Here is an 11,694-nt window from a genome sequence, read left to right on the forward strand (position 1 = left end):
CAGAGGACACATTTCAGTACAACTTATACCTTACCTTAACACCAGGAAAAGCATAAAGGCCGATTTAGAGTTCTGTGTCGACTCACTGTCTTGTCGCCTTCGTTTTTGATTTATAGATCTGCGTTGAGGTCTTTGTGCTGCAAACTAATTCACCGCCACAATGCTAGGAGGCTAGGATTTAAAAATGGAGTTTGTGTTTACAAAATGAAGCAGGAGTACCAGAAATGTATGTAGAGACATGGAAGAGAGAACCAATCATATCCCTTATTGTCTACGTCTAGTGATGGGAGAATGGAGCCTCATGAAGCACTGACACCTCAGTCGCAATATTGTTTCAAACAGTTTGACGTGTCTGAGGCCTCGGAGAAACACTGACCTCTAGTGGACAAATTTAACAATAAGACAATAGTTGTGTGCAGAGCAAACACTGTACCTAACAACAACAATAATAATGATGATTTAAAATAATATGTGAAGAGCAACATAAATATCATGCTGTAAATAAGAAAATAGGTGTTACCTTGTTAGGTGGAATTAGATCAAAGTGATCCCAAACCATGGATCACTTTTTTCCACTTGTAGATGCCATCGAAAATGAAACAAATGCCAAAAGTCGCCAAAATCACCACTAACGTCACACAATACTCCTCACTACCCAACATTTTTAAGAAATATTGGTGCATCTTTTAAACTGTAGCAGTTTAGCGCTTGTCAAACCACAGAAGTGCGCTGAACACTCACTCTGAAGCACTCTGAACCAATCACAGAGCAGAACATTTGCTGAGCCAATGAAACGCTTCGATACACTGAAGCAATTTACACGCAGAGTGAAGCAGTAGGGGGAGGGACCGACACTTCCACACTTTGGTGACGTGAGCGGCTGCTGCGAGACGAGCTCCGAGGCAGTGCTTCAGAGCAATGTGTTTCAGAAAGAACGAGACGTGCTCCAGAGCTCCATCTCATTTGCCCATCACTATCTACGTCCATTTCCCGTGCTGTTTGCATCGGTTCAAAGTGTAGTTACAAAATTTCTGAGGTGCACTTTGGTCGAAAACGCTCTGCAAAGGGAATTCAAGGCGACGCAGATGATTTGCTGCATGAGCATAAATTAGGCTTTATAACCTCCCTGGGACAGCTCCCTGGACGCTTTGGGCATGAGGTGGGTCTGATCACTCGATAGGCATGAGGATGATGCGGGTCTGATCTCTCTCTGCAATGGGCATGAGACGGGCTGATCTCTCACTGCGACGGTAATAGGAGCTGTTGTGTTACTAATGTGTTGGTGACACTGGAGACAGAGCCCCATAGAGAGACCACTGGTTGGATCAGACATTGATTTATTCATTTATTCTAAAGGCAAGAGGCTGCAGAAAGCAGAGTTTAACCTCAACAAAACGGAGAGACAAGAAACTCACTAAAACCTGAACCGACTGGGACCAAATCAGAACCAAGGCCTGTCTGATGTACATAGGATTGCGTTTGACCCATCCTTCAATGTCTCTGTTGGTCAGGAGGAGTGGGCGACTGCAGTGTAACACCTAGGGACCTATCTTCAGAGCTTAAAAGCAGTGTACATGAGTTTAACCATCTTAAAACATGAATAACAGAACTAATTCATTTTAAACAGTTTGCAGTCGTCCAAAGTTCTTCCTCACTTCCCTTATGCATTCAGAACATCCTAATTATTCACCATGACATGTTTATAACTGTTTTCACAGACCAGAGTTTTGCCATCACAATAATGCTTGCAACAACTAGCATGCTAATAACACACTTCAGATAAGATAATCCTTTACTTCTGGTTTCAAATGATAGGAACATTTTAGAATTAAATGTGGATAAAACACAGCTAAAGTAATGCAAAGTTCACATTTGGACATATTAAACGTGTCATTAATAAATACTTTCCTGTTTGTAGGAAGGGATTATAAATGTAATGGTAACATGGAACATTTGTGCTGGAGGCAGGCTGGGTTTTATGGTGGAATTCCCTGTTTGCCCCAAATGCAAAATGGACGTGAGAGGCAACACTCTGTGTCTTCGTTTCTCTTATTATAGTTATATTTTTCAGGTCAAAACAGTAAAAATCAGCAACATATTACACTGTAAAGTCATTACTCAATGTTTCATCAGTATGTGATACTGTTAATATGTTTATTGGTAATTTTCTGCTAATGTTTGTGCGTTAGTGGTCAACAGTGGAGCTACCCGCATCTGCAAACATAATTTGGACATAAAAAGTAGTGTCAGTACTCGAGATCCCTCTTGGTCACGAGTCACGAGACTGGCCTTAAGACCGTTATTTTGTGGTTTTGGTCTTGTCTCGGACTTTACCACATTCAGATTTGGTCTTGTCTCGGTCGTGAAGGCGCTTGGACTTGGCCTTGTCTCTGTCTTAAAGGCGCGTGGACATGAGCTTGTCTCAGTTTTGAAGGTGTTGGGCTCGGTCTTGTCTCTGTCTTGAAAGCGCTTGGACTCGACCTTGTCTCTGTCTTAAAGGCGTGTGGACACGGTCTTGTCTTGATCTCGAAGGCGCTTGGACTCGGTCTTGTCTCAGTCTTGAAGGCACGTGGACACGATCTTGTCTCGGTTTTGAAGGCGCATGGACTTGGTCTTGTCTTGGTCTTGAAAGCACTTGGACTCGGCCTTGTCTCGGTTTTGAAGGTGCTTGGACTTGGTCTTGAAGGCGTTTGGACTCAGTCCTGTCTTGGTCTCAAGGTCTGATACTTGACAAGTGATAAAATGGAGATAGATTTATAAAAACATTGATATAAATGTGCCAATATAACTCTAAAATACAAATAAATGTAGAAAACGACAAAGCTGGCCTTGATTTGGTCTTGATGGGCCGTGGTCTTGTCTTTGTCTTGAGACCCTGTGGTCTCGGACAGGTCTTGGTCTCGCTTCGTGTGCTCTTGACTACAACACTAGTGAAAGGCAACGCTCTGTGTCTTTTTTCTCTTATTAAAATTATATTTTTCAGATTGCAACATCACTGCTGCGGCAGCCCCGGAGCTTGGGGCCCGTAACACTCGCCGTTGTTCATTTTATGCCAAACTCTGCTGTGGTTGTTAAAAGTTTTTATAAATTCATTGTAGTGAATAATTAGAACGCTCTGAACCACCGCAAACCGTTTAAATCAACTAATTCAGTTTGACACATTTTTAAGACCGTAAAAATCAGGTACAGCGTCTTTAAGATACCAAAGAGAATAGGATGTAAAAATTATATATATCTAATTAGAGTCAACCTTGTTTTCTTTTGAATTATTTATAACACAAAATAAAGCAGTTTGTGTAAAAAGCTTCCGTCTGATCCAGCAGAGAGTGACAGAGGTGGAGTGTCTGTCTCAGCTCGGCGTGTGACAGAGGTGATCACGGCTCAACCCCTGAGCGGAAGAGAAAGACGAGGGGGGCGGGAGCAGCAGGTGGCAGGAGCGGCCCTGACACTGCCCCCCCCTCCCCCGTCACAGGTCCTGATGTACAGCCTCGGGGGAGCGAAGGATCAGGGCGCTAAACGAGCCATCACACCTCCGCTCTGCTCTCACCACGAATCACACCTCAACTCTGACAACACACACAGACACAGGCCAGTATTCACCAGTTTAAAGAAGGCCTGGTGTCTGCTGTACTTATAATCTATGACATCTGTGCATCATTTTGTTAGAATTTGGACATTTAACTACTCTAAAGGCTTAGGACATTACGACTGTGATATTAAAAGTTTCTGTTAAAGGGGATGTATTTTCTGATCTGTGTTCTAATGTAGTTTCCTCATCACAGACACACATGTTTAACACACAAACCCTGCAGATTTAGGCGGAGTTCTGTCAAACACAAAACACTCAGGAATAGAGGAAGTGCTCCACTGTGTTTTTAAACTCCATGCACCTTCACTAGAATCATTTGGATCATTTCAGTCCTGGACTTGCCAATCTCTACTGAACTAAACGTTAAAGAAGCTGTTCACTTAAAACTATCGTGTCATGACATCACACACTGAGCATTTTGAGTTTTGGAGATGTAGACAGAGGCCCCGTCCACACTAGTACGTATTCCAGTCGTTTTTGTTGTGGATGCAGTGTCTGTTCACACTAATCCCATTGAAAACGGCTCCAGAGACGAAACAATCTTGTGCTGCCAGCTCCCTCGAATTCATCTGAGTACAGATCTGATCCTGGCGATCTGTGGATGCCTGAAAACACTGAAACGCTGATGTAGGTCTATGCGCCGCGAAATAGTGAATTCACTGCCAAAAACACTAAGACGATAGTATGTATTCACATATATGGTATATGTGTATGACCTGCAGATGTATAATCTCTGAGATGAATCAAGATGAATCATGTCCAATGTGATAGAAGCACAGAACAGATTCACCATCAGCAGAACACCCTCTGTCACAGAAACAATACTCATATTCCACTGAGTCATGTCCTTTAGTCCGACAGAAGCTGAACCGCATCAGCGCACAATAGCGAGCTGTTTTTTGAGCGCTCAGTTTATGCAAATTATCCATGCGGTTTTAAGTTTTGTTTCTCTAAATCGTAAGCAAATATGCTCAAAGCTGCGTGGATAGGGAAGGATTGCGGACACAGAAATGACATTTGTGGAGGTAGATGGTTTCTGATACGGTGATACTCAGATTCGATTCAGTGTAAACAGGGTCAGACTGATAATAAAAAGTTACTCAAACGCGTGAATGAAAAAAAACACAACTCCAGGTCTGTTTTTGAGGAGGGAACAACATTCTAGTACAGCTTAAAGCTCACAAGAGTCAGTTTTGTGTAATATAGGACTTTTTAACTAAACTAAAACCTGTGTTAAAACCCTTACAGACCAGTATTATATACGATACCTGGGAATATGTTTTATATTGCTGTGTATAACTCTCCAACCATAAAAGGAACATACTTTTGTTTCTCTTAAAAAGCTGAGAGTTGCGGCTTTCCAAGCATATTTCCGAAATGATCCTATCCTATACTATCCAAGGAACTTTATTTTCTGCCAAACACATGCGCTCCATCCATTCTGGGCCAAACTTTGCCAAAGAGTGTAGTGAGTCAAAATGGTCGACTGCTCTGAACATCTGTGTTCATAACAATTGAAAAAGTCGCTCTATGTGCAGTTATTTCTCAAATAAATGGAAAATTACACATCTTGGTCTGTGTAATTGCACATCTCTTGCTATTTTTATTTGAAAAAAAATTATTTCAGTCCAAATGTACAAATCCAAATGTAATAAACCCCATGGAAATGCAGGAAGTGATGTGGCTCTGTGTCCTGGACCTGACACCAGCTGTTTCCATGACGCCAGGAAAGTCATGAGGCCATTGCACTTTTGTTGTTGTTGTTGTTGTTTTTGTTTTGAGGCAATAAGGATCTTTTTAGTTTATTTACAGACTTGATATTTTTGCACTTTTATAGCTAAGGCCCACATTTTTTTTATGTCCAAAAAGTTGTTCATACATGTTTACTGTGTGTTTTGTATGAAAGAGCGTGAATTTTCCTTTCCTTTTTTTTTTTTTTTTCATTTGTATTTCTGGTCCTGTAGCTTTTATTACATATGACACAACTACAGCATGCAGAGTGTGAAAGAACAGGTTGTAGTGAAAAAAAAAAAGATGTATAACACTTTATAGGAGGTAAAAGAAAAGGGGGAGTTTTAATAGCAAAATTAAGATTTAAAAAAATCCAAGCGAGAACCAATGTACTAAAATTGCTCTTAGATTCAAAAGGGTTAATATGAAACTACACATATTTTTTATCACCAAAACAGTGAATATGTCAAATGTTTTGCATAATAAAGGAGTTTTCTTCCTCTAACAATCCACAAAACTGCAGCTCTGCCACAAAATCATTACCACGATCTCAATACTGTAATGTTAAATGAAAGAAAAGGACATCACAATTTCTACATTTTTGCACACCATTATTCTCTCTCTTGCCTTCTCTCTCTCTCTCTCCCTCCTTACCCCCTCTGTCAAATCCCACCTTCCTCGCGTCTATCCCCTCCCTCTCTCCTCTTCTCATATTTTCTCCCCCGCTGTTCCGCCTCTCCTCTCCTCTTATCACTCTCCTCTGCGACTGCACCGGCTCTGCTCCTATAAGCTCCATAAGACCCAAGGTAAATTACCCCAGCGGGGCGCCCTCTAGTGTCCCCGCTCCAAACACCTCCAAAGCCTCACAGTGCACACACCCGGACAGCAGGGGGCGCAGCTTAAATCAAACTCCAGTCTATCCCCGACGAGAGAGACGAGTCCTCCCACAGAGATCAAATCTACAGCGCCGCAAAACTCCAATGTAAAGTTCAATGCACTTGGATGTTTTGGGTTGTTCTGACTACTTTAAAGGGCACGTACATACTGTTGGCCGCCTCTCATTTCTCTTTCCTCGCTTCCTTCCCCCTGATTCCTCTCCTCGAGCCTCCATTTATCAGCTGTCAGTCAAACGTGTCACATGAAGCGGTGTCTCAAAAAAAAAAAAAAAAAAAAAACGACGAGAGTAAATATGAGGGAGGCTTCAGGAGCAGACGCCAGAGAAAAAAAAAATCAAACTTTATCGGTCTCAGTGAGGAGTTTAGATCCTCTCTCTTCCTTATGTCTCCTCTGTGGGCGGGACTTCCTCAAACATTTCCTGCAGGATCGAAGAGAGGAATCAAAGAGAAGGAGGCGAGGAAAGAGAAATGAGACGCGGCCACAGACTGTAAACAGACAGACAAAACTAACATGATGACCACAGGAAGTAAACATAGGAAGGAAGGATTTGACAGAAAGAGTAATGAGGATGGAGAGATAGAGAAGGAGGGACTAAAGGCCCTGTCACACCTTGACGATTTAGAAAACGTATGCCGACGTACCAGAATTTCCCTAAAACGCTGGCATACGCTGAACCATCGATGTTTTTTTTTCAATTTTGGGCATACACATAGCGTATTCATAATGAGTTGGACGTATACATAACATATTAGTAACTTATATAGAACATTTTGATAACTTATAGATAACTTATACCAACTAATGCTTAGCGTGTTGTCAGTGTCCCCAACTTATGCCTAACGACAGTCGAACCTGTGCAGAGCGCAGGGCTGCCGCTCGACAATTTAAATCATATCAGATATACCATATCACACCAGTCTCTCTCTGTACATGGTGCTGAATGCAACAGATCGATTGATAGGTCGTGAAGGCTGTACCAAGTGGTGAAGTTTCTTGAGTGCATCACATGTGCATATTAAACATTGAATTTATATAATTGTTTGATTATTATACATTGTGTTAATGTTCAACCACTGAAATCTTATGTATGTTTAAAGGTACCACTATGTGAAACATGTATGTTTTTAAGGTAATCTTTGTACAGGGTTGTGTCCTTTTAAGGAAATTCATTGCAGAGCAGCAGCAGTGGAGATGGTTCGGCCTGGTGCGAATCCAAACAAACTGGCTGTGATTTACATTGGGCTCCTGTCAACCCCCCTGAACCTAAAGGAATGCAGAGAAACTCCAAGGAAGATTCCAGGCATTACCTGTTCAACATATTATTTGCATATTCATATGGATGTCTATAAAATCTGATTTGAGGTATTCAGAGGCGTCCAGATTTGCCTGATTTAAGACCTGTGTAGCCGTAGGCGGTCAGGGGTAGTGATCTGACCCAGAGCTCTGGATTAGAATTGTATTGTTTAGGGAATAAATTCTTTTTGCTTTTAATCAATCGATTCCAGTGATTATTTTTGGGAGAACATGCTTAATGGTTTTTTGAAGATACCTAACAGTCGGTAGGCAGCCTATAGAGCAGCGCGATCTGTCTGCAGACCACAGGCTGTAAAGTTGTGAGCGCGATCACGTCAGCTGTTTCCTGTCGACAGTAAAACCACTCACCACTGCACTTCTAGAGCTCAGAGCTCTGCACTTCTAGTTTAGACACAAGACTAAACTGAGTGATTATTATTTGTGAAATGTGGTGCAATACTTCAAATACATGTTTTTTAAAGCATAAAAGATTGGAGATAAAGTCCACAGGAAGTAGAGTCACTATCACTGATCTGCAGCTTCACTCGTGCTGGACGTAAACAAACACACGTGTGACTCTCGCCTTTTTACTTTCAAAGAACGACTCAGATGGATTAATAGTGTGGTTTTGTCGACTGGACGTCATTATTTGTGAAGGGCAAATTCTATGGATAATACAGGGTGAGTAATAAAGTCTTCACATTGAGCAGTTTCAGTGAATTGATTGGTTATTTTTTTTTGTCTGTATGGTGTTCTCCGCAGATCACATACATGACGCTCTTTTTTAAAATGCAAATGACTGTTTCCCACGGCTCTCAGTGAGGACATTTTCCCACTGTCTGATATCCTCTGTGACTGAAGTATTCTCTGATCAAGTGTTTTGCATGGGCTCATATGATATATGGGAGCACAAAGTCTGGAGGAGAACTGACGGTTTCCTCCCCAGTTTTTATACCAATTCTCTTAAACGCTGCCAATACGCCATTGTACGGTAACTACAAGTTAGAAACACGTTCAGTAAGTTCTGTGGTCGTCTGGAACATGTCAAATACGTCTGCATACGTCAATATGTGTTGGAGATAAGTTCGATATAAGTTACACACAGGTTCAGAGCAGGTTACTCATAAGTTCTGGGTACGCTGAACATGATCTCAACGTGTTTGGTATGCAGGACATATAAACATACGCTGACATACATCGAGAAATTTTCATGCTCAAAATTTTTCAACAACCTTGCCGCATGTCGCCGTATGCCAGCGTGCTTCAGCGTGCTCAGAACTTATGCAATACTTACCTAGAACTTATCCGACATATGCTAGCGTATTTGCCCAATTTTTTATACGTCAGCATACGCTGACTAAATCGTGGTGTGACAGCGGCATAAGGAGAGAGAAGGAGAGAAGAGGAGAGAGAACTAGGGCCACAGCCCGGGGGAACTGTGAGCTCCCACACAGACGCACTACATTCGGACAATGTGCTCTCTAAATTTTGGAACAGTCTCCCACTATCAATAAGAGAAACTCCAACACTTGCCACTTTCAAATCCCACTTGAAATAGCGGCTAAAGGAAAACCAGACTTGTGGACTCTTTCAGTTTAGACCTGTCACTTGTTATTGTTGTTTTTTTCTTTGTTAAACTTGTGGCTTTACCTGCCGAGGGACAACAGAAGGACATGAGTATTCTTGCTATAATCTAGCATATTTACACTGCAGTGTTGTAGATGTTCATTAATATGCACCGTCCATATTAATGAATAAAAAAAAAAGAAAAAAAAAAGAAGGGAACGATCTGTGAAGAGAGGGGAAACAGAAGGAGGTGACAGGGAGAGAAGAGAGAGGCCTTCAGCTGTGTTGGGAAAGTTCATTTTCTACATGAACTAGTTCAAAGTTGAGTTCACAAATTTCAAAATGAACTAGTTTGTTCATAGTTCATAATTGTTTAGAGTTAATAGTTCCAAAAAATGAACTAGTTCACAGTTTTGTTTTTGTTTTTTTTTTTTTTTTTTTCAAAACATTGCTGTGAGTGATTATTTTTCAGTATCATTGCCAAAGCCCATATAAAACTAACCTGATTTGTCAACTGGTTTCACTTTGTAGAAACCGTCTGACCTCACAGTGTCTGTTTGCTCGATGGTAGGTGGGTACTTTTTCATTTAACTCATGGGCATCAAACTCAAATTCACAGAGGCCAAAAATAAAAACTAGGACTAAGTCTTGGGTCAAACTAAATATTTATTGAAAAATTTTACCAACATCTGCATGTTTTCTCTTCTTTCAAGAAATGTAATGTTAAAACTTTTTTACTAAAAGACATTTTTTAATAATAGTTTTGCTAAAACAATTAATCCAGAACAAACATAATATAAAATAATAACAAAATTTTAGATAAATAATGGCAGGCAGCTCTAATACACATTTGATATGATCTCGTGGGCCAAATATAATTATATCGCAGGCCACATTTTGACATGTCCAATTTAACCAATCGCTGCTATTCGGTCATGATGTATGTAATGCTCCGCTAACTGGTATATTAAGCTTTTCCCAAATCCTGTAGGAAGAAGAGCAATAATGTCTTCCCCCTTGATAAAATTCACCAAACATTCTCTTTGTTCCGGCTTTAAATCCTCAATCTCGGGAATTGTTGCCAACACAGAATATCTGGCTCTTCGCTGATTGGCTGGTGCCTGAACTTGCACTTCCCTTGTGAACCGTCTAGTGTATTCTGATTCCTGACCTAGTCACTGGAGAGAAATTTAATTGAGTGGAGGCACTAGGTGACGTCAGTCTGGCTAATATAGAAGCACAGACAGTTTTAACAATGAAACTTTGTTAGATTTCATCTTCATATCAAAGTTTGAATCCTTCTCCAACCAGGGTTCACATGAGCGTTGATGAACAGGATTTCCCCAGTGTTGCTCCGTTCAGTCATACGAGGAGCAGCTACAACTTTCACTCTGACACTACAGTACAGGATTATTAGTTTATCAGCATAGTGGAGTGTAAAAAAAAAAACATTGCTGTCTGTGCGCTACACATGAAGTTACAGTGTTATTTAAACTGTTTTAGTGCTGTCAACAGCGCTACCGCTGTGTGATAAATTCAGTTCTGATGCTAAATGAACATTAGTCAGTGGGATACATCTTAATGACCCGTGTGTGTTAAATGACGAGAAGAAATGTCTCAAACTTCAGACATGCTGCACATTCAAACCTGATCGACACAACTAGCCTCACCCTCGGGAGAGTCTGAAATCTGCTGACAAGACACTGACACTATCCAGACAAGACAGTAGCTCTTTTTGCAGGAGACATGCACAATAGAGTGAGAAGTAGATAATCCCTCTAGATTCTTTTTTGTTTTGTCTTGTTTTGATTGCGCATGTGGCGATGCAACACTGGTGGCTCGTGTCGTTGCCAGACTGAATGTTTTTTCACTAAATATTGCAGGCTCTTTATGATGTGCTTGCCTGGGTTTTTGCCTCGAACAGTAAAGAAATCCAGCATCCTACTGAACGAAGTGAAATAGAAGCATATGCCGTTCACAGACACCAGAATGAACACACTCACAGTTCATTCATCAGGCAGGAATACAACGTGTCCAGGTCACGTTCACCTAAAATATGAACGTTCAGGTACAACTCTGGCCTTCAGAGTGTTTCTCACGTGACCCAACCTTCAATAGATTGTATATTAAAAAAAACTCAAACACAGGGAGAACATGCAAAAACTCTTGTCTGAAAGTAGCCGTTATTATCCACAGCTCTGAAACGTGAAATACCAAAGCAAATATACTCCAGAACATGTTTAAAGGGCCCATCTCATGTAAAATCAACTTTTCAGAGCTTTTTACCTTCTAAGAGTGATGTGTGGACATATTTCTGCCACCCTCCCACGTGACAAAGAACTAAAGCTGCTACAACAGTGACGCTGCAGATACACCTATGACGCATTTGACATAGCAGAAAACTACGATATAATAAGTTTGCAATGATATAATAAGTTGATCTACTAGTGTTTATTAATACTTTAACAGTCAGTAATGTTCATCTGATGTGGACGCGGTGCTTGAGCTTCATGCACCTCAAAGTCCTCGTCCGATTCCATGATGAATAAAAGTTGATTCTACCGCTATCAGGGTGTACGTCTGTCTCCCCCTCCCTCCCTGAGATGGGCGGAGGAAGG

This window comes from Boleophthalmus pectinirostris, unplaced genomic scaffold, assembly GCF_026225935.1.
Source record: "Boleophthalmus pectinirostris isolate CB_2022bp ecotype Guang Dong unplaced genomic scaffold, ASM2622593v1 HiC_scaffold_17, whole genome shotgun sequence".
NCBI classification, from domain to species: Eukaryota; Metazoa; Chordata; class Actinopteri; order Gobiiformes; family Gobiidae; genus Boleophthalmus; species Boleophthalmus pectinirostris.